The 27,810-nt window shown below is 41.7% G+C and overlaps 1 long non-coding RNA gene across 4 annotated transcripts in view; it reads left to right on the top strand.

Annotated features, from left to right (window-relative positions):
• LOC134359639 (uncharacterized) overlaps positions 1-11,923 on the top strand; it is a 135,436-nt gene extending 123,513 nt beyond the window's left edge. For 3 of the 4 annotated variants that reach the window (XR_010021156.1, XR_010021157.1, XR_010021159.1), the window contains one exon: positions 595-1,204. This is a non-coding gene — a long non-coding RNA (uncharacterized LOC134359639). Of the gene's footprint in view, positions 1-594; positions 1,205-11,762 lie in introns of those variants that run through there. The other variant, XR_010021158.1, reaches the window with a different exon arrangement.
• The last annotated feature ends 15,887 nt before the right edge of the window (positions 11,924-27,810 follow it).

Genomic DNA, 27,810 nt, shown 5'->3' with positions numbered 1-27,810 from the left:
AACTTCAGACGGCATCTCTCTCAGGATCTCAGGAACTTGCAAGCCTGTCCACCACGACAAGTGGACGATCCTCAGTTCCTGAGAAGATCTGCCACATGCTGACAGGGCAGAAGGTTTCCTGCATTCCAGTCTGGCGATACCCCTGTAAGGCTCTGCCTTATTCATCCCCCCCTTAACCTCTTCTGTTCCAGTGAGAACTGACATGACTTCTCCCGTCTCAGGCCTCACAGCAGATGAAAGATTTAACTCCGAGGATGTCTGAGAGGTCAGAGATTTGGGAGAATTGTTGGGCTGGAGGAGATTACAACAGTACAGCAATAACAAAGGCTAAAATGGGAATTTTAAATTCAGCATATTACTTAACCAGGGCCAGTAGTCATAGAGATGATGGATGAGCAGCAAGGGGTACATTAGAACACAGACAACCACCCAGTAGCATACCCTCATAGCAACCTCAGTGCAATAAATGTGTTAGTCTAGACTTGGTTCTCAGGGCTCTGAAGGGGAAAGTAGCTTGGGGGAATGATGGACAGTGGTTGACTTGAAAAGAAAAGGCATTGTAATTAATTTATTTATTTTTATTTATGTTTACAGCTTGGAACAGGCCCTTCCGGATTAACAAGCTGCCCAGCAACCCACCTAATCACTAGCCTAATCACAGGACAATTTACAATGACCAATTAACCTGCTAACCTGTATGACTTCGGACTGTGGAAGGAAACCAGAGCACCCGGAGGAACAGCAAGTCGTTCAGGTGGTATAAACTCCTTCCAGACAAAGCCGGAATTGAACTCCCAACTCGGGAACAGCCCGAGCTGTAATAGCATCGCCCTCTCCACTACGCTATCGTGCCTCCCCAGAGATAACTGGAAGAAGCAGTGCAATGGCAAATGTTGGAGACCATTGCTGGTGCAGCCAACTTTCCAGCCATTAACGTTAACAAGTTCTGCACTAAGGTGAGGATATAGGAAATAGAAGCTCTCAAACTACCACCTTATTCATGAAGACCATGACTGTGCTCCACTTTCCTGTGCTGGCTCCATTTCCCTTGAATCACTAATATCTAAAAGATCCTTTTGATCTCTGTTCCCAGGGACATGACCCATTGAGTCCCATTTGAAAACTACAAAACACACGGCTTCACCTTCCCGGTTTGCACCAAGCTCTCCGTAGAAGATTTGAAAATTGAGGACTGGTGTCTGGAATCTTGGCTATCTATAATTAAAGATTGGAAGATCTTAAAGATTAACGATTAGCTTCATTCGTCACCTGTACATTGAAACATAGAGTGAAACATGTTACTTGCGTCAAATCAAATCTGCCAGGATTGTGTTGAGTTGCCTGCAAGTGTCACCGTGCTTCTAGCGCCAACGTTGCATGCCGCGACTCACTGACCCTAACCGTACATTTTTGGACTGTGGGGGGAAACTGGAGCACCCAGAGGAAACCCACACAGCCACAGGGAGAACGTACAAACTCCTTACAGACAATGGCAGGAATTGAAACCCCGATTCTACAGCTCGTGCTGTAAAACATTGCGCTAACCGCAGTGCTATCGCGCCACCTCATTATGACGCTAACTAACTGGGGAAACTTTGAAGAAGCAAAACCCAGAAGACTGCAGTCCTTCAGAGGTGAGGGAAGGTTCGTAGACTTGGGAGGGTTCTCTGTCTATAAATCAAAAAGTAAGCATTGCACGAGATCTTGCTTCATTTTTTAAAAAAAGGAGGTGCAAATAATGGTAGGAGACTGCCAGCACCAAACCAGAGAGGCATCGACTTAAAATGAACAGGCAAGACTTGAGGTGAGAGATTTTCGCCTCTGAGTAGAAAATAGGACAGGGAGCAGTTGGATGAGCACTGCCTGCCCTGCTTTAAAATAGTACAGAAGGAACATCCATCTCCATGTGGGAGGGCAGACAGGACTTCTCATCTGAAAGACAGCATCTCTGACGGTGTGGCACTGGAGAACATCAAACCAACTTCTGAGCTGGTCTTTAACTTCCTGACATTAGCCTTCCCAAAGCTTAACATTTTGTTGAAGATGGTCAAAAGGAAAGATCCTAGCATTCTAATTTTGGATCATTACTTCTAAGAACTATTCTATTCCCAAGCCTCCTGATCCACAACACACAAACAGTACATATATTTAGCAGAAAGGAGTTGTATTCCCTGGCCTGGGATGTAGTATTGTCATAGCTGAGTGTTGCCAGTGGTGTCCTGACTGTGGTCTGTAAATCTCTGACTAAGAACTTAATATGAACTCAATTGAAAGAAGAAGTAACTTCCTAAATCTTGACAACGATAACTGCTTGCATTCATTTTATGTCTAAAATTTAGAGAAGTGCCTCAAGGTGCTTCACAGGAGCTTAACAAAATAGAATTTGGCACTGAGCATGATAGGGGACTTTCAAACTAATGGCAGAGAGCTTAGCCCAAATATTAGGCCTTAAGGGAGTGTCTAAAATGAGGAGAGTTGACAAGACAGTCAGGGAGGAAATTCCAAAGCTGAGGGATGAGTAGAGTGAAGGCACGGCTGCCAGTGATTGGCAGACTGAAGTTGTTATGGTGATATGTGAGAGGCCAGGATTACAGGAGCAAAACAGTTTCAGATACTTACAGGGCCGGATTTTTCAAAGTGGGCTGGTTGATGCCATGGAGAAATTTAAATTTAGGAATGGGATTTTTAAAATCAAGGCATTTTTGGACAGAGAGCCAATGTGGATAGCATGCCCAAGGAGAGATGGGGCACTAGGAATTGGACACCTTACTATGTCGGAAGTAACTCGGAAAATGTGCAGCTCGGGTGATTGAAGGTTGGGGTGGGTTGCTGTCTGATCTTGGCAATCCGTTTGCAAACGTCTCGTCGCCGTACAATGATGTCTTCCCGTGTGGTGATGAAACGTTCGCAAATGGATTGCTGAGATCGGAGAGCAGCTCAACCCAATCATATCTTACTGTATGAAAAACCTTATAGAAAAGCAGAGTAAAGCAAGAAGCTCCCCATGAAGGACAGCAACCAGACGGGCCGCTGAGTTCTCCCCCAACCTTGAGTAATAGGAAGAATCAAATACTGGAGGGGGGTAGAAATGTGGGGCAGCTGCTCTCAACTCCCCGAAGAAGGGGAGAGGACAAAGTGTGTGATAAATGCTAAGTAAGCCATCCCTACAGATATTTCAAATTTCACCATTTTTTAAGCACAAATGCAATTTAATTTTAAAAATATTAGATGCTAAATACTCAACCAGCAGAGTTTTATATGTTAAAAAATAATCATTTTGCTAATTGACCTTTTCTGCATGCTGCAGAGGCTGATACTAAATGTGAGAGGGAGATCTAATGCAAAGACTTCCTGCAGTCTCACACAATGAATGATCTGTAGGTGTGTATATATAGGCTTTTGAATCTGCTGTCTCACAGTCCAAGAGTCCCCCTTTCTTTCTAAACCTGTTAAATCATCTTCTTATGCAATTGTCTGGGATTGATCCAGTTCCGTAACCTTACAGGGATGATGGTGCTCTGCACATCTGTCAGTTCATAGTTAAAGTGAACGGGAATCGTGCGAGATGAGTTTTTTCCACTTTCTGTTGCACGACACAATGCATAGTGAAATTACCACAGGTGAAACTTTCATTGGCTGCAATCTAAGTGGCAACAATTTACTGTTTCTCTATGTGCCTGTCCCATTTTATTCCTTTCCTGCCTTAAAGAAACAAGCTCTGTCAAATGTTCCAGGGATTTAAGGTAATTTGTGAATATTCAGTGAGCTGCTGATAGCTTTTGCAGAGAAAAAATAACCAATTGGGATGTAAATCTGGCTGCTAATTCATTTTCACCATTTGTTACTATAGCCCATCAGAAAGTTACACTCCACTGGTTTTCAGTTGTATATATTTACTCCTGTCTCCATGTACATGTTAGGACAGTATTCGTCAGAAGGCTATTTAATAGCTGAAGTAATTCTGTCTTTACTCCATAATCACACAGCTCACGACTAACTGGTGAAATCTTTGAACCCCCATGTCACATGAGGTGGTACATTTACTCATAGAGAGTCCCAGCATCACAGACTACCGTGCAGAAACAGGCCCTTCGGCCTATCACATCCAGACTGACCATACGCCCACTAATCTCCTTTACCTGCACTAGATCTTTAGCCTTCGATGTCTCGGCAATTCAACTGATTTTCTAGATGCAGCTTAAATCTTGAGGGAGTACATACCATGCACACCTCCTCAGGCAGTAGATTCTGAATTCCACCCACAACATGTGTTAAAAAACCTCTACTTCTCACCTTAAATCAATGCCCTCTGGTCTTAGCCACTCCCAAATTGGAAAAGTGTTCCTACTGTGTAATCCATCAATCTGCCTCATATGTATTCCAGATATCATCGGCCCCAGCACTAACTCCTGTGGTACACCACTGGTCATATATTTCAATCCTCTACCACCACCCACTATCTCCAATCCATTTTGCCAGCTTGCCCTGGAGCTAATGGACTCTAATCTTATGCACCAGCCTACATGTAGGAGCTTGTTAAAGGTCTTAATAAAATCCATAAAGTCAACATCTACGGCACTGCCCTTGTCAATATGCTTAGTTACCTCCTCAAAATAAAAACTCAAATTAGTGAGGCAGGATCAAAAAAAACTCTAATCAAGTTAGTGAGAGTGCAGTATTTTCAGAATGAAAGCTTTGACCTTTAAAGCTTATGAACCCTTTCAGTATATTTAGTACCTTTCAGCATCTCCTCTGTTCTGCATTTCTTCATCTGAGCAGAGATTTCATCTGTGGCCAAATATTTGAGATATAGCATAAGAGGAAGTGCATTTGAAAAGTTTTTTTATCCACGAGTTCAGAATATCTCAAAGCACTTTGGAACCAATGAAGTAGTGATGAAGTATAGTTTGTAGATGGATGCCAGTCAGGTTGCAGACAGAAAATGTGTTGGGTTAGGTTCACGTAACCTAGTTCAGTTGCGTTGGGTGGGAGATAATCATGAGTGAGGATTTCCTGCTCCTATAAATGGATCTTTTTTGTTGCATTGAAAGAGTAGAAGGACTTTTGTTTAACATCCCAGACGAAGGCAGCGTCTCTTCATCCTTTCCTTCCTTCTAGCAGTGTAGCACTCCCTCAGAAATGTTACTCCAACAGTACAGATTCATCCACTAACATGAGAAAATCTGCAGATGCTGGAAATCCAAGCAACACACACACAAACACACACACACACACACACACACACACACACACACACACACACACACACAACGCTGGAGGAACACAGCAGGCCAGGCAGCATCTATGGAAAAGAGTGAACAGTCAACGTTTCGGCCAGAGACCCTTCATCAGGACTTTTGTGTTGCTTAGTACAGATTTACACGTGCTTTTCTTCTGATTGTTCAATAATCCCTCCGTGCTGGTTCTCCAAAAGTTCACCATTCAATCAGTACTGCATCTCCAACAGTGCAGAATGGTTTCACTGTGTGACAGTGGCTCAGTACTGCCCATCCGTTTGTCAGCTTCTCCCTCTGGTCTGCCCCTCTGAGGGTAAAGCCCTCCCTCAGATCTCCACTTGGCAATGTAGCAGCATAGGGTCTTCGACAGCATGGCAATGGCTTCTCCAGGGGTCTAGTACTCCTCCCCTCTAAAGTCCTGCATTAATAACAGAGCAACCACCCCTCAGTCCTGCTCCTTTGAAGGCAATTGGTAGCTCAGTTCTGGCCCATCTAAAGTATGGGCATCTGACAGACAGCGGTATTTCAGTGAGATGCGCCTGTCAATGAGGTGCTCCTTTACTATTGTTCCTCCTAAAGTAATGCTCCTTCAGCGTCTCCGTCACTGCAGTGCTTCTCCCTTTGACTGTGCAATAATCCCTCCGTACTAGCTCTCTAACAATGAGAGCTCAGTTATTCTATATAATCCTGAATGATCCTCTTCTTTAAACTGATTCTCTGCCTTATCTCCATGTCCTCTGACTCCATTGGTTTGACATAATCTATCAAGATCAGCTTTGAAAATACTGAAGAACTGAGCTTCCTTGTCTCTCTGTTAGGTAGGGAATTCCAAAGATTTAGTTATCTATCAACCTGAAAATGATCCTTTTATTTCTGCTCTATTTTTCCAGGTTTCTATCCACATCCTTCTATGCTGTTCTTATGCTCATTAACTGTTATTTACATCTCAACCTTTGATGTGCTACCGAATGAAAAGTTGTTTGAAAATCTTAATATACTAGATCCACTGGCTCCTCATAACTACCCTGCTATTTTCATATTTTAAAAAAATCAGTAAGAATTGTCAAAACTATGTTGACTCGGCCTAAACTTATTCCGATTTTCTAAATCTCTTGTTACGAGGCCTCTGTAATTTATTCCAGCGTTTTTTGCTGACAACAGATGTCAGACACACTAGTCGGGAATATTTGCTTCCTTTCCTCCTTTCCTAATTTTGCATCCTCCAATCTGATGGGACAATTTCAGTTTCTGGGGAAGTTTGGAAGTTCATCACTAATGTTATTTCAATTCTTCAACAACTTCTTTGAGGACACTAGGATATAGGCAATAAATACACGCGGATTTGTCCAATTCCAATTCCCTAAACTCCTCCAGCAGCTTTTGTTTAGTGACATTAATTAATTTTAAGTTATACACTGTCATTAGACCCCTGACTTCTCTCTACTTCTGCTACATTAAGACTGATATTTGTTTAGTGCCTCAACCTTTTCTTTCCCCAGAATAATTTCTCCTCCCATCATTTGTACATAGTTTATTAAGATGTTCTCAGTATTTCTTTCTAACTACAAATCCCAATGGGTACTTCATTGGCAAAGGACAAAATGGACTGTGTCTATGAACAAGAGAAAATCTGCAGACGTTGGAAATCTAAGCAACACACAAAATGCTACAAGACCCATAAACTCTATTTTATCTGTATTTGGTCATTTTTTGCTGCTTAAAAAGATCCCCAGATTAACTTCTCTTCTTAGTAACAATATTAGATTACTAGCCTCTATTAATCTGCTGCTATCCAAACTTCCTTATTAGCCACAGATTAATCAGTTTTCTCCTGATTTTTTAAATTTCCTAATAGAATGTATATACTGTATGTTGACAATTTTTAAATATTTACTTAAATATTTGGTTTTCTTATCTAATTCCAAACTTTTAAAACTACTTTCCTTATCTATCCTACATTACAGACCCTCATGCCAACATAATTTGGATTATTAAAGTTTGAGACTTTTGCTTCTGAATAATCCATGTCTCTTTTAGTTCATTCCCCCAGACTATGCCACTGAGTAACTTGTGCTAGGTTACCACTAATTAACTCTGCCTCATTACACAAGGTGAGGCATGTTCCTCACTTGGTTTCATATTATACATTCAATGAACTCATCTTTCACACCAGCTGCAAGAAGATTAAAGTCCCCCATGATTATTGCATTAACTCTTCTCCTTAGGTGTAATTTTTACTTACTTTTTAATCAAATTCAGTTTCCAATTTTTGTAGCAGATTGTAAACTATTCCAACTAATGATTTTTGCCCTCCATCTTTTTACCGCCTGTTTATAGGCAAAGATAATTCCTCACGACTATCCTTATGCCAGGACTCCCATCTCCACCCCCTCCCCATTATACCTATTGAATATTGAAAGGCTGAGATCGAATGGACATGGAGAGGAAGTTTCCTATAGTGAGTGAGTCTAGGCCCAGAGGGGGTGGCCTCAGGATAAAAGGTGCCCCTTTAGAAGAGAGATGAGGAGGCATTTCTTTAGCCAGAGGAATGGTGAATCTGTGGAACTCATTGCCACAGACCGCCGTGGAGGCCAAGTCATTGGGTATATTTAAAACTGAGCTTGATAGATTCTTGATTAGTAGGGGTGTCAAAGGTTAGAGGGAGAAAGCAAATGAAGGGGGTTGAGGGGGATAATAAATCAGCCATGATGGAATACTGAAACAGACGATGGGCTGAATGGCCAAATTCTGTCCTATGTCTTATGGTTTTATAGTCAAATACCCTCTCTGACCCTTTTATTTTGTCTGCCTTTTGCCTCTTGCTGTTATGATTTCATTATGAGTTTAGATACACCTTTTATTTCAACTTTTTACAACTTTTACCTAAATTCTATATTGGTACCAATAAACTTTGTCTCTTCATTGCTCAGTCTGCGTACCATTACTCAGGTTACTAATTAGTACAGTTAGTTTCTAACCTGTGCCAGACTGTTTGAATTACAGTGTAAGTGATCCAAATAACTTAATTATCCGCATTTCAGCACCTTATTAATATAGTAGAAATCTTGAGCTCTCTTTTGTGAAAGCTTGCAGATGATAGAGATAATTGAAACTTTGAAGCCCACTGTCAATTGCTTCACTATATTGTAGTGGATACAAGAAGCATCAGTAATCCAATTGAAAAGAGGCATTTCACAGAATGACAGAACTGGTCCATGCAAGCATTTATCCACCTACCTTACTTCATTCCAGCCCTTAAGCACATCTGTTCAAAGGATGAACGGTCAATTGTGGTTCCTCTCTGTGCCTTGTGGTGCGTCGGGTGTCATCCTTACCGTTTCTTCAGCATTTATTTGCTTTTTTTACAAGACCGAGTTGCTAGCTTGATGCTCAAAGTTCATAGTCATAGTCATAGTCATACTTTATTGATCCCGAGGGAAATTTGGTTTCGTTACAGTTGCACCAACCAAGAACAGAGTATAAATATAGCAATATAAAACCATAAATAATTAAATAATAACATGTAAATTATGCCAGTAAATAAGTCCAGGACCAGCCTATTGGCTCAGGGTGTCTGACCCTCCAAGGGAGGAGTTGTAAAGTTTGATGGCCACAGGCAGGAATGACTTCCTATGACACTCAGTGTTGCATCTCGGAGGAATGAGTCTCTGGCTGAATGTACTCCTGTGCCCACCCAGTACATTATGTAGTGGATGGGAGACATTGACCAAGATGACATGCAACTCAAAAGTTCAAAGTAAAATTTATCATCAGTGTACATACATGTCACCACATACAACCCTGAGATTCTTTTTCCTCCGGGGATAGTCAGCAAATCTATAGAATAGTGACTGAAAATAGGATCAATGGACAATAAACTTGTGCACATGCAACTTCCCAGCACAGATGGAAAGCATGTAAAGAGCACAGCTGGACCTGAACCTGGGACCACTCGCCCCAAAGAAGGATCAAGGATCAACTTTATTCATCGTATACATTCACATATATTAGGATTTTGCTGTGGCATGTTGGCGTGACATGCAACTAAAACAAAACAACATTCAACAATTATACAGAATAAAGGATTACATATGTAAAAATGTAGATAGATGTTAAAGTACAGATAAGGAACAATATGTGGATAAGAACATAAATACCAACATGTATTTACAATGTAAACAGCTTTAAAAATAGTTTATTTATTTACTGAATTTATTAGTGGTTATATTAAAATCTTGTCTCCTAGTTTAGGACCTCCCTAAAGGTCTACGTTGAACCAATGCATCCATTCTCAGATTTAAAAACCCTTAGTTAGGGTTAACTAAGGGTTAACCTTAGCATCCCCAGTCTTCCATTTTTGGTGTTCTTCACATTTAATTTCTCCGCGTTCAAAGAGCTAAATGGAAGGACACAGATGAAGATACAACTGGGAACTTTCACTTTACAACTGAAAAAAGTGGAAGAAAGATCTTAATGTTATGCTTGGAATTGAACGAGGTGACTCCACCAACTCTTCTAACCCATAGGGTGTGATTTAGCAGATTACCCACTTCCTAAAAATACCTACTAAAATAATACAGTACAGTATGTGCCAATAACAGACCGGCTTTACATGTTGGCAAACATAGGTACAAAATGGTAGCATCGCGGTTACCATGACACCAGTACAACTCGGAGTGTCGGAGTTCAGAGTTCAATTCCGGCCTCCTCTGTAAGGAGACTTTGTTCATCCTCCCTGGGAATGTGTGTGATTTCTCCGGATGCTCCATTTTCCTTCCACAGTCCAATGTGCATGAGCATTCTTCCAGCTCTCCTGTATTGTTAACGGCTTTTACCGAGCCCCTACCAACCACCTTCCAATGTTTCAAGTTGTTTTTCTCCTACAGTCATCTCCCTTTCCGTCCAAACCAAGGTGAGTACTGGGTAATTGATCATGGTAACTTGTCCCGTGATTAGGTTAGGGTTAAATTGGGGTTGTCAGGGGTTGCCGAGGCAGCAGGGCTTGAAGGGTCCACTCTGTGCTGCATCCCTAAATAAATAAATAAATGGTGATGGTGGTGACATCTTTCAGTTAGACAAAGTAAAGAACAGTCCACTCATGACAACATTCAAATTACATTAGATTAAATTTCTGTTCCCCATTTTGAAGTATGTTGTAGTGAGGAGGTGCATCATGGACTGTCATTCAGATATCTGCCTGGGGTCAGAGAGTGGTGAATCTGTGGAATTCTCTGCCACAGGATACAGTTGAGGCCAGTTCATTGGCTATATTTAAGAGGGAGTTAGATATGGCCCTTGTGGCTAAAGGGATCAGGGGGTATGGAGGGAAGGCTGGTACAGGGTTCTGAGTTGGATGATCAGCCATGATCATTCTGAATGGCGGTGCAGGCTCGAAGGGCCGAATGGCCTACTCCTGCACCTATTTTCTATGTTTCTACTGCCCTTAGAACAAAAGATGGCTGCTCTCTCTACAAAAGACAGTACAGCTTTGAACTGTAACCAAATTCTTCCCAAACTAAACAGCTGAAAAATCAAAGTTGCCTCATGCACAAACTGGTAGCAGGGAACTAATGTGTTAGCCCAAAAACTGGGTTGATTTAAATGAATGTCTGCAGGCAGCTTGCAAACCGACTTTGGAATTTAGTTCAATGCAGAGACAGCTGTAGTCCTCACCTTGGTTTGGACGGAAAAGGAGATGACTGTAGGAGGGAAACGATTTGAAACACTGGAAGATGGTTGAGAGAAGCTCGGTAAAAGCATTTAACAATTCAGAAGAGCTGGAAGAACGCTCATGCACATCCTGGCTTTAGGCTCACCTCAGAGTTTACTTAACAAGCACACCCATTTGGTTGCAGTCCATGCAGCTCGTTCAAAGGCCACTGGTTACACTGCATGCAAACCGCATTTTCTAGTAACAGCTAGACCAGTCAACTTGACTATTATTGCATAGGGGACCTCAGGAAGAAGTGAGGGATGATCACTTTAAAAAAAAATCTAGTGCTTTCCCAGCATCTATGAGGAATAAACTCTTATCGGGCTTCCAGCCAGGTACAGGTATCAATTAGTTCAGGCAAGAGTCCTGAACTGTCCTTATCAGGTTTTACAACTACTCTGGACAAAGGAAAAAATTGCTTACTGATTATCTTAGGGTGTGTTCTGAATTTTGGGCTGTCGATCATGAAAATCATTTCCATATCATTTCCATATCATGCACCATTTTTTTAAAAAATCACCTATATTTGTTATTTCAATTCATAATTCTAGGCAGAATAACTGATGGCAAGATTAAGGAAGGCATTTTTGTTGGTCCACAAATCAAACAGATCATTAATGACAGATAATTCAAAGAACTTCCTGTGGGATGGGAGAAAATCGCATGGTAGACATTCAAAGATGTTGCTGAAAATTTTCTTGGCAACTACAGAGCACCAAACTACGTACAGCTGGTTGACACCTCGCTTCAAGCATACAAAACCATGAAATGCAACATGTCACTAAAGATTTGTTTTCTGCATTCCCATTTAGACTTCTTCCCTGCAAATTTTGGCAGTCAGTGACAAGCATGGTGAAAGGTTTCATCAGGACACTGTGGTCATGGAGAAACGGTATCAGGGCAACTGGAATCCATCAATGCTGGCTGATTATTATTGGGCCCTTAAGCAAGAAGCCTCAGACACTGAGTACAAATGAAAATCATCAACAAAATATTTTAGCTTAATTGAACTATTGCAAAGCATCTGCACTGTTAATGCAATTAAATGCATCACATTCAATAAACGTTAATTTCTTGTTTCTTCAAGTTCCTACGTGATACAAGTAGTCTGAAAATATATTTGCATTCAGCTTCAAGTGGTCCATCATAACCACAAAAAAATTCTGGGGAAGCAATACTTCTGAAAAAATTTGTTGTCCAGTGCTAGAGATGACAGGGTATTTTCAGCAATTGACAGTGTGTCCCAACAACCTACAGTAGCTACTCAACCAAAAGAACTACTTGGTTACTTTGTCTTAAATAGAATTTAATTTGCTCTTAAAATGCCAAGTACTTGGTTCTTTAACCATTTCTTCCAATAAAAATAATGCATTTAGTAGAAAAGCTCCTCTAGTGTTAGGTAAAGTATTTATACTGTTGAACTTTCCTCTGAGTCACTAAGGCTTGGTAAAGCCCTACTAGCATTGAAAGGAATGGGAGAGAGAATGGACAAAATGACAGCTTGGGAGTCACAAAGTTTGTGGTTTTAAAGCCTAGTGGTTGCAGGTTGAGTAGAAGGCCAAGGGATAGAATTGTTCTGGGAGCATTGGAGTACATAAACAAAGAGTTGGAACGATTTTGATGCAGTAATGTTTCAAAATAGTTTATGCTATCAGAATGATAAGGAGAGTGCTTAACAATAATCAACAACCACCAGGACTACCCCTAATTCTCCACCCCCAACTTTGCTGAGTTTCCTCAACAGTTTGAGAAAACAGAATCAAAGACTCCTGGAGTTATCAGCCCTTTAACATTGCAACCAATTTCTCTTCTTTTCCTTTAAGTTAAGCCCTTCATGATTTAACATCTATTTTAAATCCTTTCTCCAGCCTTCCCTGCTTTAAGAATACCAATACCAACATTTCCAGAAGTTTGCAATTTTACCTGGAGTGACGCTTATAAATCTGTCCATAGCTCTTTCGAAAGTTTTACATCTTTCCTAAAATTAGGTGTTCGACATTCTTGCTGACGTCAAAACGGCATTTGATAAAGATTTAGTACAACTTGCAGATTGTTGTTTGCTTAAAATAAAGATTTTGGCCAAAGATTTCTCCAGTTAATAGGGGTCTGTCTCCTATGATCTAGATCTTTGGAGATGAAGAGTTTGCAAACACTTGCCATTTCAAAGATCACTCTTCTTGTTTGTTTGTTATTAAACTAGAGTTCCCAATGAGCTCCCACCTGAAAATATATCCCCTCTATACCATTTTCCTTTCTGTTGAGGAACCTTGGCAGAATCAAAGAAGGGTAAAGCAGAGTATAGTGGAGATGACCTTTCAAATCCTGGCCTTATTGCTGAACTCTTGGATTGTTTTCCAAAACATATTTTGAAATCGTCCTTTAGCCTTGAAACATCTAAAGAAATGATTTAAACCCTTTGCTTCATTTTCAGTTTCCGCTGCACTCTCATACTTCGTCAAAATAGAGTTTAGTTTAAACAATAATTGGCAAGCAGGGACAATGGTACTGGGAATAAACCCAGCAAAACTATGAGAGAATTAATCATTAACTGTGAGGATTCAGGGATTACAGAAGAGTTTAAGAAACCCTGTCACTTCACCAGTGTCTGGAATTTGGCATGACAAAAAACATAAAGAGAATTATAAATAACCAATTTGTTTTTTAATCATACTTTTTTTTACAAATGATTGAGTGTAGCACATGCTTTTCAGAATTTATCTATGGGAAGTCTTAATCTTCCAATCAGAATCAGGTTTAATATCACCGGCATGTGTCATGAAATTTGTTAACCTTACGTCAGCAGTACAATGAAATACATGATAAATAAATATATAGAAAAACCTGAGTTACATTAGGTATATATATGTCTATTAAATAGTTAATTTTAAATTGGTAGCACAAAATAACAGAAATAAATAAGTCATGAGGTAGTGTTCATGGGTTCAATGTCCATTTAGAAATCGGATAGCAGAGGGGAAGAAGCTGTTCCTGAATCAGTGAATGCACAGCTTCAGGCTTCTGTACATCCTTCCCGATTGTAATGGTGTGAAGAGAGCCTGTCCTGGGAGGTGGGGGTCCTCAGTGATGGACACCATCTTCCTAAGGCACTGCTCCTAGAAGAATTGACTTGTATTGACTTTATTACTTACATCCTTCACATACATGAGGAGTAAAAATCTTTACATTACATCTCCGTCTAAATGTACAATGTGTAATTAATCAGTCTGATGGCCTGGTGGAAGAAGCTGTCCCGGAGCCTGGTGGTCCTGGCTTTTATGCTGCGGTACCATTTCCCGGATGGTAGCAGCTGGAACAGTTTGTGGTTGAGGTGACTCGGGCCCCTTTTACACACCTGTCTTTGTAAATGCCCTGAATAGTGGGGTACTACGGAGGCTCATATCCATGATGGAGATAATTTTACAAGTTTCTGCGAATTATTTCGGTCCTGTGCAGTAGCCCCATTCTCCCATACCAGACGGTGATGCAATTTGCAATCCTCCTTTAGCATTTATTTAGAGTAACAGTCCTTCCAGCCCAACAAGCCCACACCGACCAATTATACCCATATGGCTATTTACTAACCTACTAACCTGGACGTCCTTGGGATGTGGGAGGAAACTGGAGCACCCGGAAGAATCTCATGCTGTCACAGGGAGAACGTACAAAATCCTTACAGACAGCTGGAAGAGAAACCGAGTCACTGGCTCTGTACTAACATTACGCTAACCGTGATGCTACCATGCTGTCCCCAGACTATGTTCCTGCCCAGAATCGAACTGTGGACATTACGTGTGTGAAGCGAACATGATACTCACTGCTGTACAAAAAACAGCCGAAGAAAGACTGAATTTACCATGTATTCATTGGCTGCGAAGTATTTTGTACTGTCCTAATCCTGAAATATACAGTCCTGTGCAAAAGTCTTAGGCGCACATATACATAGCTAGGGTGCCTAAAAATTTTCCACAGTACTGTAGTAATTTTATGTATTGCACTGTACTACTACCTCAGAAAAAAAAAACAAATTTCATGACACATGTGAGCGATGATAAACCTGATTCTGATATGGGTCTCTATTGTGGACTGAGAGCAGGAAAGGGGCAGGGAGAGGGGAATCATATTTGGGAAAAGGGGAAGGGGGAGGGGAGGGAACAGGAAGCACTAGAGAGACATTCTGTAATGATCAATAAACCAATTGTTTGGAATCAAGTAACCTTGCCCGGTGTCTCAGGGCTGGGTGTGTCTGCTCCTGCACCACCTCCACCCCCTCTCGCTTGGAACTCCTTCACTGCCACCTCTCTCGCACCCCTCCCATGGCACCCCACCCTCTCCACTCTCCATCCCCAACATCCTTTGCTCCCGCCAGACTTACAACCTCACTCTCCACTCCACATTGACAAATGCAGCACTGTGCAAAAGTCTTATGCACCTTTGCTATATGTACGTGTATTTAGCTCGGTTGCCCAAGACTTTTGCACAGTACTCTAAACATGAGCTGTTTCAAACTAATTAAAAATAGATGGGATTTTTTGAAGTAACATAACATGACTCATTTGATGGATATCCTCTGGAACTGGAGCTCAGATTAAACAACTTCACATGTGCACACACGCGCCCACACACACACACACACTCACACGCACGCACACACACAGACACACACACACACAGACACGCACACGCGCGCACACACACATACACACACAGAGAATCTTTTGTGCTGGCAGCTCTCTAAAGCAAATAAGCGGATATTAAATATTCTGTGTTTTTTTGCCTTAAACATTCATCCACTGATGACACAGCTGACAGGTTTGAGTTTGTTCAGTGACTGGCCATTCATCCTGTTTTAATCATTGTATTTACTCCAGCTACAATGGGTTATGATCGTCCAGGTTAAGAATTAAACTTAGTCGTAGCTTCTACGTCAACACACACAAAATGCTGGAGGAACTCAGCAGGTCAGTCAACATTGAAGGCTTTGGGCCGAGATTCTTCTTCAGGACTGAAATGGAAGAGGGAAGACATCAGAATAAAGAGATGGGGGAAGGGGAAGGAGGCTAGCTGGAAGGTGATGGGTGAAGCCAGGTGGGTGGAAAAGGTTACCGGCTGGAGACAGAGGAATCTGATAGGAGAGGAGAGTGAACCATAGGAGAAAGGGGAGGAGGAGGTGACCTCGAGGGAATTAATAGGCAGGAGAAAAGAGGTAAAAAGTTAGAGTGAGGAATAAAGGGGGGGGGATTTTTTTACTGGAAGGAGAAATCGAAATTTTACATTTCAGTGGTCCAAGTTTGAGGTTAGCACTGAGTAAAGACAGGATAGGGCACGGCTTTGATGCCCTACAATAGAATAGCTGTTGTCACAAGAGTACCAGCATCTTGGCCAATGGCTATGAAAGAAGTTCATTCCGACAAGCTGTTAATGGAGTCAGGAGGGAAGAGGAAAACTGTACTTTGAAACTGGATATCAGTCTTTTTAGCGGGGGCAATCATGCACTAAGTAAGCTGCTAATGCCAAAACAGACTTTTAGTAAAATTTGTGAAATGGGTTAGGAAATGTGATTATGGTGCTTTACACATGGAATGAAAATGGGGTCGGTTTTGTGCACACTGGCTGCTGCAGTGAATTTTCAGGACATCTCTGTTGATCACTGGGGATCAGTGTTAGATCTTGGTGTAATGTTATTCTCTGCATAGTTCTACTGGTGAGGCTGCATAAAAGGTTTCCATGGAGGAGAGGGAAAACGTAGTGGTGGGGGAGGACAGAGTGAGTATGGTCACCCCCAAAAAGTCCTATGCTGTGAGTGGCCCCACTTCTAGGTGTTGGATAAGACAGTGAGTGAAGACTGCAGCACACAGGTCTGATGTGATTTTATAAAAAGTCTGCATAAGGTAAAGGGAAACCCAGCGATATACACTCAACGGCCACTTTATTAAGTACACCTGTAACTGATTCCATGATCATCTGTTCATCATATGCAAACTACACATAACTATAATTTTTTACCTGGATTAGTTCATGGCAGTGATTGTTTCTGGCTTAAGTTGCACTCACTGGGATACTTGTGTGAATATTTCCAATCATCCTAATATATTGGATACTGTCCAGCATTGATTTAATGTCCAATGACATCACTGCACATTTCCATAATTGTTGGCATAAACTGGGGTTCGTGGGTGCAGCCCATGAATTTTGTCACAAACATTCGCAGAAGGAAATTGGAGAATTGCTGACATCAGTTAAAGCAGGCGTTCCCAACCTTTTTTAAGCTATGGACCCCTGAGTTAAAGGGTCAACAGAGTGACATTGATACCTTATATTCTACATCTCCCATCAGTGATCAGAGTATCTCAGGGGACACTTTATTAGGTAGCTCCTGTATCTAACGAAGTGGACAATGAGTCTTCTGCTGCTGTAGTCCTTCCACTTCAAGGTTCAATGTGTTGATATTTGGGTTACTACCATCTCTCCATCAGCTTGAACCAGTCTGGCCATTCTCCTCTGACCGCTCTCATTAACAAGGCGTTTTCACCCGCAGAACTGCCACTCCCTGGCTGTTTTTTTTTTGTTGTGTTTCTTGCACCATTCTCCATAAACTCTAGAGACTTTTGTGCATGAAAGTCCCAGGAGATAAGCAGTTTTTAAGATACTCAAACCACCCCATCTGGCACCAACAATCATTCCACGATTAAAGTCACTTAGATCACATTTCTATCCCATTCTGATGTTTGATATGAACAACAATTGAACCTCTTGACTATGTCTGCATGCTTTTATGCATTGAGTTGCTGCCACATGATTGTCAAATTAGATATCTGCATTAACGAGCTGGTGCACAGGTGTACTTGATAAAGTGGCCACTGAGTATATACAGGATTGCATATATTTCCTCTAACTGCCTTTCCTTACATAAACATCTTTGGTCATCTCGTGAGATACCATCATCCTAAACTCAAAATAAACAGGCTCTGATACTTATTAGATGACTCTTGATTATATTTATTTCTGGGAATAATTTTATACCCAGCAAAAGAGCTCAAAGAAAACATGCATATCTATAACTGTCCAGCTGGTACTGTGTGTGCAGGTTGCAACATGTAGCACAAGTAAGTATGCAAGAGTGTGGTGGAGCAGTTATTATGTATGAATCATTACTGACAGAAATAGTTGGAAGATGAGTTATTGGAATATATGAATGAAACTAGATCCAGGCAGGACTATATAGTATTGGTAGGTATAGTACTTGATCTTGACTCTTTATTGGTATTTGATCTTGTCCACTGCATTAATGCATCCTGATCTCCCCGTTGGTTAAATTGCTTTCTGTACCAGTGGACAGCAGGTTAAACCTGTTCTAGGTATATACTTTCTCATAAAACTTTCTTCCAAGCACTGGAACCTTGAAACTGTGTTATTATGTATGTACTTAATAAAGAACCTCAGCTCCCAGTGTGCAGTGAGGGCTGTTCACCCGGAACCGGAAGTGACGTTGGGGGGAACTGGTCGCACGCGCTTGTGTCGAGCTGAAGCCATCCTGTAAACAAAGATGTGTTATTTTTACCCATGCTAAGTTTGTCCTGTTATCAAGAACAAACATAACAGAAACCAAATCTAAAATAGATTTTTGGACTTTTACTGGATTTTAGGGTGGATGTCAAAGACTCTGAGATGGTGAGACGTAGATTTATGGGAATTTTGATCAGAACCTTAACTAGACTAGTGACTGTGTGGCTGCAAGAACAGGTCAGGGGTGTTAAATTCTGTAGAAGGTGATTTCCATCCTAACATTCAAAACTCTCTTTACCATCTGCAAGGCACAAACAAGGGCTGGGATAGAATATGTTATACTTACCTGTTCAGGAACCTCGGCACCATCCAAAACAAAAGCAAGCCACCACACTGGCAACACACGCATACCCTCCTGAATATCAGTACAGCAAGGTTGTATCCAAATCAGAATCAGGTTTAGTATCACCGGCATATTCCTTCAGTTAGTCCTGACGAAGGGTCTCGGCCTGAAACGTCGACTGCTCCTCTTCCTATAGATGCTGCTTGGCCTGCTGCGTTCACCAGCAACTTTGATGTGTGTTGCTTGAATTTCCAGCATCTGCAGAATTCCTGTTGTTTGTCGTGAAATGTGTTGTCTTTGTAGTAGCAGTGCAATGCAATATGAAATGATAGAGAAAAACTATGAATTACTGTGAGTATATATTTAAAATAGATAAATTAAATAAGGAGTGCAAAAACAGAAATAATAAAAAGTGAGGTAGTGTTCACTGGTTCAATGTCCGTTCAGAAATCCGATGGCAGAGAGGAAGAAGCTGTTCCTGAGTCACTGAGTGTGTGCCCCTTTCAGACTCCTGTACCTCCTTCCTGATGGTAACAATGAGAACAAGGCATGACCTGGGTGATGGGGGTCCTTAATGATGGACGCCATCTTCTTGAGGATGTCCTGGATACTATGGTTAGTGCCCATGATGGTGCTGACTCAGTGTTCAACTGTCTGCAGCTTACTTCAATCCTAGCAAGCAACTTCCCCCCCCACCAATACCAGACAGTGATGCAGCCAGTTAGAATACTCTCCACAGTACAACAGTAGAAATTTTCGAGTTTATGGAGACGTACCAAATCTTCTCAAATACCTAATGAAATATCGACACTGTCTTGTCTTCCATATATGTAGATATCTCGTGTGCAATATGTACAATATACAACTGCCAGAACTTCCTTCATTCCCAACACCTGCACATTCCCCTTGCAGATCACACATTCTGTCCTGTAAATATATTCCCATTCGTCGTAATAATGGGATCTCCAAACTGAGCCACATTGCGAGGATGCCTTCACCATAATGACTACAGCAGTGCGAGATTATTCATCGCCACTTTGTCAGGAGCAATAAAGGATGAGCATCACACATTGGCCTTGCCAATAACAAGTTCATTCTATGCCTGAGTAACAATAAAACTTTCAACACAAATGAGCACACAGGTGGGAGGACTTCAGATGTGTATGAGACTCGAGAAGCAGGAGCTGTTCTCCGAGATATAATTGTTCTGTTTTGAAACTCTTTTTACTGGTAAGAGTGTTTCTAACCAGAGGACACAAATATACAATAATTAGATAGATAGACAGAGAGATGGATAGATAGATACTTTGTTGACCCCAAAGGAAATTACAGTATCATAGTAGCATTACAAATGCACAAATATACAAATATTAGAAGAGAAGTAAGAAAGAATAAAAAAATAAGTTACCTCAAACAGTTTAACAGGAGGGATTTCATCACTTCCCCGGCTATAGAGCCTAATTGCCGAGGATAAGAATGATCTCATATAGTTCTCTTTGGAGCGGTGCGGTTGCCTTAGTAAAGGAATTAGCAAATGAACTGTGGGGAAAGTAACAGTTGTTTTAAAACACAAGTTAGTTGCTTGAACTCAGACATGGCATGATGGATTCAGATTCAAAGGAAACTTACAAAAATGAAATAAATAAATATTTGAACAGGAAATGTGCAGGGACAAGGAAGATAGTAAACAGGTAGGAGGTGGACCTGGGATTTGATGAAAAGGATGATCTAAGAGCCAGTTCGAGCACAATGGGCTGAACTGTTTTTTTTTGTCCTATGTGATTCTCCACAGGCAATTTTAGACTGTTTTAATGGTCAGGGTTTAAACATTCTTGATGTGGACAGTTTACATCCACATATTTATTCACAAAACCATCAGGTCAGTTCCCTCAGTACTTTGTAAATAACGGGTGTGGAATTGCACTAAATCTTTATGAAACCACCTGCATTTCCTACTGACTCAGCGCCTGAACTGCAGTGGACTGCGAAGGATAGATGTTTAGCCTGCTGTTTCATCAGTGCAGCAGAAGGTGCCCTTGCACAGCTAAATAACAAGCTCACAGAGCCCAATAAAACAATTAACACCGCTGCCCGTTAGCCAAGAGTGACTCAGGCTGAGTCCCTTTTCTTAAGTGCTATTCAATCCTCTAGGTGTTGCCAGAGCCGCACTGGATTGGAAAGGAGGAATTCCAATTCCAGCTGCAGGTTTTTTTTTAAACTGAGATTATCTCAGTAACATATTCAGATTTGTTGATGGCATTCCACTGACAGGCCTGCTGATTTACTCACAAGTGCTTTCATTTTCTTTTCCCAGTCTAAAGCTTGCAGCCACCTTTGTCTTCACCCTGCCTGACACATCAAAATATTATAAAAGGACAATTTCCCGTGTAAATACTGCACATTGCTATAACCACTGTTACATGTGAAGGAAGTTTAGTGCACCTTGTTCTGTTTTTCTTACTTTCCTATTTCTCTTCTCTGCACCAAATATTCTCCCTGTCTATCCAGTGTGCAGTCTCTTTACCTAAGAAGAGTACAAAGAAGGTTCACCAGATTGATTCCTGGGATGGCAGGTCTTTCATATGAAGAGAGACTGGATGAACTGGGCTTGTACTCGTTGGAATTTAGAAGATTGAGGGGGGATCTGATTGAAACGTATAAGATCCTAAAGGGATTGGACAGGCTAGATGCGGGAAGATTGTTCCCGATGTTGGAGAGGTCCAGAACGAGGGGTCACAGTTTGAGGATAGAGGGGAAGCCTTTTAGGACCGAGATTAGGAAAAACTTCTTCACACAGAGAGTGGTGAATCTGTGGAATTCTCTGCCACAGCAAACTGTTGAGGCCAGTTCATTGGCTATGTTTAAGAGGGAGTTAGATATGGCCCTTGTGGCTACAGGGGTCAGGGGGTATGGAGGGAAGGCTGGGTTCTGAGTTGGATGATCAGCCATGATCATAATAAATGGCGGTGCAGGCTCGAAGGGCCGAATGGTCTACTCCTGCACCTATTTTCTATGTTTCTATGTTTCTATGAAATGGCTTTGGGTGCTCTTATTGCATGAAGCTGGATAGTACCAATGGGTTATTTAACTACAGGGTGTTTTAACAAAATTCAGTCCAAACCACCCTTCTACCAGAGATCATTGATTAACCGAACCATACTTACCTTTGCCTGCTTTTCTAATCTAGGGGCACTAAATTCTCAAGTCTGTTTATGCAGGGAAACTGACTGGATTTTGTTGGATTATCCAAAGACTAATTATCATTTATTTATTTGTTGAGATACAGGAAAGAATAGGCCCCTCCTTTGAACACCACCCCCACCCCCACCCAGCACCCCCCCCCATTTGATCCTAGCCTAATGACGGGACATTTATAACGACCAATTGACCTACCAACAAGTCAGACTGTGGGAGGAAACCAGAGCACCTGGAGGAAACCCATGCAGTTACGGGGAGAACACACAAACTCTTTACAGGGAGTGGTGGGAATTGATCTCGGGTCATCTGTACTGTAAAGAGTCGTGCTAACCACTACACTGTCATGACTACCCTCACTCCTGGCTAGGGGAAAATCAACTCATTCCTGGCTGAGAAAGGACTATGGGCTGGATTTAGCACGTTCCCAGTCAAACATATAAACCCTCTCCAGAATGATACATCGAAAATCACAGGACAAGTTCAGTACAGGTTTGAAACGGCATAAACTACCTCCACACTAGCCTTTTAAAATGCTCCGGTCGGCTACTGTACAGATTAGACAGAGAGTAAGGCTCTCTTACGTTGCGCCGCCAAAGTGTTCCACTTTGTAAATCAGAAAATGGGTCTGTGCCACACCAGTGTAACATTTCCTTTCCCTTGACCAGCCATTCTATAGCCACACTAAAAGAGATTTAACACACTCAACCAGAAAGTTAATATGTCTCATTTAAGCAGCTGGTCTTAACATAATATTTACAGATGTATCAATAACATACTAAACAGAAAACGAAATAGCTATTTGGTCCTCATACCTCCTCTGTTATCCAATTGGCTGATCTCTTCTCTCAGTAGCACCTCACTTGGTTTCCCTAATGCCCTGAAACCCATCCTACTGCCTTTATCATCATATCCTTCTCTGCAACTTCCGCCACCATCAAATACATATTTATCTCTCGCCTGCAAGCGGCCATAGTGCTACACCTGCCCATTCACCTCCTTTCAGGACCCCAGACAGTCTTCCAGGTGAGGCAGAGCTTCACCTGCGAATCTGCTGGGTCGTCTATTATATTGGCTGCCCGGAATGCAGCCTCCTCTACATCGGTGGGACCCGTCGCAAATTGGGAGACCACTTCATCGAGCACCTCTGCTCCATTTGCCAAAAGTGGAACATCCCAGTGGCCTAACATATTAATTTTGATTCCCATTCCCATTCCGATATGTCAGTCCACGGCCTGCTTTTGTGCCACAATGAGGGTGGAGGAGCAACGCCTTGTATTCTGTCTGGGTAGCCTCCAACCTGATGGCATGTATATTGATTTTTCCTTCCAGTAAAAAAAATTCACTCCCTCTCCCCTCTTCTTCTATTCCGCTTTCTGGCCTCTTGCCACTTCTTGCCTACCTACCGACTCCCCCGGTGTCCCTCCTCCTCCTCTTTCTCCTATGGTCCACACTCCCCTCCTATCAGATTCCTTCATCTCCAGCCCTTTCCCTGTCCCACCCACCTGGCTTCACCCATCACCTATCAGTTAGCCTCCTTCCCCTCTCTCCGCCTTTTTTATTCTGGCATCTTCCCCTTTTCTTTCCAGTCCTGAAAAAGGGTCTCCGCGCGAAAAGTTGACTGCTTATTCATTTCTATAGATGCTGCCTGACCTGCTGTGTTCCTCCAGCATTTTCTGCGTGTTGCAGCATCTACAGAATTTATTTTGTCTTTATTAATTCTGTCATCTTGGGTATGATCCACTACCCCCTAAGAAATTTCTTCTCATTTTAATTCAAAATAGCCAACACCTTTGAGATTGTGACCCCCCCAGTTCTAGAAAACTTTATTAAATTTAAACCTTAATGGATTTCAACCTCAGGTAGGGAGAATTGCATGTTTTAAGTTTGATTCTGTATTTTCAGCTGTTGAATCGTTATGGAATGGCTTTTATGAGAAATAAAAGAAATATACCTGTGCAGCATTGATGAAATTAAAAATAAAATAAAGATGAATTAAAAAAAAGACTTTCACAATCACAGAATATTCCACAGGCTTCAAAGTCATTCAGGTATGTTTCAAGTGTATCTTGTGGTGTAGTGGTGTGGCCAATAAGCACCACAACAAGACCTCTTAGATATTATTGTGATGGTGACCAGCTGGACAGTTTGTTTTTGGGTGAGTGAGGGATAAACATTGGCCAAAACATCGGGGAGATTTTTTATTATCTTCAAATTAGCACACTGAGATGTGTCCATGGAAGATCAAACTTTTTCTAAAGCTGGCCCCTTCCAAGTACTCAATCCTGCACTGGATATTAGCCTGGATTTTTGTGCTCAAGTCACTGTCTTAGGACTTGAATCCAAACCTTCTGGTTCAGAAGTAAAATCCCTCCAACCGAACCACGGTTGGCGCACAGCAGCTAAATGCATTGCTGCCAATGGTGCAGAAGGATTTTACCCCATAAAGAATCTGCGGCTGCTGTAAATCCAGGCAACACACACAAAATGGGATACAAGGCTGTAGTAGCCAAAATACGCAGCTATATTTTGTGTGTGTTACCACATAGCTAGTCATATTTTACCTCATTCAAGAATATTTCATAGGATATACTAAAAGGCGTTATACTCTGGGTCTAACCAGTGCTGGGGAGTCTTATTTTTCATTTCATACAATAGTCAAGCAATGTGCATTTGCCTGACCTGCACCCGCATGTATTGTATACCAGGTAATGCTTTATATCCTAGGTATAATTTATACTCAAGTGATAGGTTGTAGCCAGGAAATAACTTGTGCCCAGTTGGCATTTAATACCCTGGTGACTCATTTTGGAAAAAAAACACATCCTCCTTATGTCTCCTTCTGATTGACCAGGGAACGTAATTCACCAACAGAAGAGGACGAACAATGTTGTCATGATGCTGATAATCTCATTCAGGCATAAAACGTCCTAAAAAAGAAACCAAGTTATGGGTAAGTCAGTAATAATCAAGCAGGTGCCTGCATCTTTAGTTTATTCAAAGGTGCTGGTGTTTTCCACTCCTTCCCATACAGCCATAGTTCCTCGGCCAGTCTGTGGTAGTACACTGGTCCCATACTGGTGATTATACTGTGATCAGGTATTAACGCGACCTGTTTTAATTTTGGTCTTTTTCAGGAGTATTGACATCAATTGTATCAACCTACCATTGCCCCCAGTGAGGTCTGGCAACTCACTGTGGAGTGGGACCAAACTAGGTAAGAACTGTAGTTAACATTTACTGATTTGGCGAACGGTTGGACAACAGATAAGATCAGAGTTCAAAAGTTCGAAGTAAATTTTATTATCAGAGTACATACAGTATATATCACCACATACAACCCTGAGATTCTTATTCCTGTGGGCATACTCAGCAAATCTATAGAATAGTAACTGTAAACAGGATCAATAAAGGAGCAAGTAGAGCATAGAAAACAACAAAGAGTGCAAATGCAAATACAAACAAATAGCAATAAACAACAAGACAAAATGTCATCAAAGTGAGACCATTGGTTATGGGAACATCCTAATAGATGAGTGTAATTATCCTCTTTTGTCTAAGGTTAGTTGAGGGGTAGTAACTGTTCTTGAACCTGGTGGTGCGAGTCCTGAGGCTCTTGTACCCTCTACAGTAGCGAGAAAAGAGCACGGCCTGGGTGGTGATAACCTTTCTACAACAGCGTTTCATGTGCTGAATGGTTGGGAGGGCTTTACCCGTGATGTACTGGGCTGAATCCACCTCCTTTTGTAGGATTTTTTGCTCAAAGGCTTTAGTGTTCCCAGTCAGTCAATGCACTCCCCACTGCACATGGTGAATCAATCACTCCATACTCACTTAAAGTAAAATCTGTATGTCATTGAAAAAGGCCTAAAGAAAAGATAGCAGTGAGTTCTAACTGTCGCTTCTCTTGCAGAAGCTATGTTCCAAATTACAGTCTGATGATGGGACAAAAATCTGACTGTCAAGTCCTATGTTTGGTTAGTTCAGGCAGGTGGGCTCCATCATTCAGCGCAACTTGGCGAACTTGAACAGAGACTACAAATATGTAAATATAAGAGGGTTGGAAAAATTCAGATAAATTGATGGGGCCTTAGCTCCTATTTACACTATTCTGTAGCTACCCTGCTAGACAGGACAGGACAGAGTGAGTTATCCTCTGTTTCTAATTCACCCAGTAACTGCCACGGGAAGGTTTAGTGGTAGAGTGAGAGAAATCTATTCTCTATCTCAATGTGTTGCATCTACCACAGGAGTGTTTCACAGAAACTTGAAGAGGGAGATTTACTCTGTCTCTAACTTCGCTGAGGGAGAACAGTGCTAATTTCAGAATGAGTATTTGTCTCTAATTGCGTACCGTAGGGGAATGGTGCTAACCTCAGAACCGATGTTTGAGGAATGGTCATTTGGCTGAAATGCAGGGTCAAATCCACAACCTGGCCTTCCCCGAATGGTGGACATCATGGGAATTTGAAGGCATCCAATTCATACAAGCTGCTTTGGTGCTTGCAGCATTGGGAATGAATGCAAATAATTTCCTGGGATGTACTCCCTAGTTCCGGGCTCCAGGAATGAAATGATGTTTAGCATGTTGGTTATTGGTAGGTGGTTTCTACTGATGGCAGAAACTGGAATTAAAGGATCACTGTCGCAGTCTCCATCTCAAATGTTTTCAGTGTCAGAGAAGCATTTAAGCCTTCCAAAAGAATATTTCATCGCTCGAAAATCTTTGGATTTCTCTACTCTTGTGGGCATGGCTGCCCATTTACCTCCATAATATAAAAGCAAGGATGTAATGTTGAGGCTTTATAAAGCACTGGTGAGGCTTCACTTGGAGTATTGTGAGTAGTTTTGGACCCCTTATCTCAGGAAGGATGTGCTGACACTTGAGAGGGTTCAAAGGAGGTTCATGAAAATGATTCCGGGATTGAATGGCTTGTCATATGAAGTGTTTGATGGCTCTGGGCCTGTACTCACTGAGATTCAGAAGGATGAGGGGGGAACTCATTGAAACCTATCGAATGCTGAAAGGCCTAGATAGAGTGGATGTGGAGAGGATATTTCCTATGATGAGGGAGTCTAAGACCAGAGAACACTGCCTCAGAATAGAGGGACGCCCTTTTAGAACGGAGATGAGGAGGAATTTCTTTAGCCAGAGAGTGGTGAATCTGTGGAATTCATTGCCGACTGCGGCTGTGGAGGCCAAGTCATTGGGTATATTTAAGGCAGAGGTTGACAGATTCTTAATTAGTCAGGCATGAAGGGATACAGGGAGAAGGCAGGAAATAGGAGCTGACAGGGAATTGGATCAGCCATGATAAAGTGGAGGAACAAAGTCGATGGGCCAAATGGCCTAATTCTGCTCCTGTATCTTATGGATCTTCTGAATAATATAAAATACTACAGAAGCAAGGAATCTGAAATTTAAAAAGAACATTCTGGGAAATCTCGGTAGGTCAGGCAGTATCTGCGGAGGGAGAAATGAAGTTAATGCCTCAGACAGGTCAGGGAATTATTAGACAGTTTTACTGAAAAGAGATTGAAACTCTCCTGGCGAAGGGTCTTAGCTCGAAATGTCATGTTTACTCATTTCCCTGGATGTTGCCTGACCTGTTGAGTTCCTCCAGCATTTTGTGTGTGTTGCTCTGGATTTCCAGCGTCTGCAGAATCTCCTGTGCTTTTAAAATGCTAATCCTCTCTCTCCACAAATGCTGTCTTACGAGCGAAGCATTTCTTGGATTTTCTGGTGATGTGGATTGATTGATTGATTGATTGATTGGGATACAGCACGGAATAGGCCCTTCCGGCCCTTTGAGCTACGC

The sequence above is a fragment of the Mobula hypostoma genome, chromosome 21 (assembly GCF_963921235.1).
Source record: "Mobula hypostoma chromosome 21, sMobHyp1.1, whole genome shotgun sequence".
In the NCBI taxonomy this organism is placed as follows: domain Eukaryota; kingdom Metazoa; phylum Chordata; class Chondrichthyes; order Myliobatiformes; family Myliobatidae; genus Mobula; species Mobula hypostoma.
This window is presented reverse-complemented; position numbering and strand designations above follow the sequence as displayed.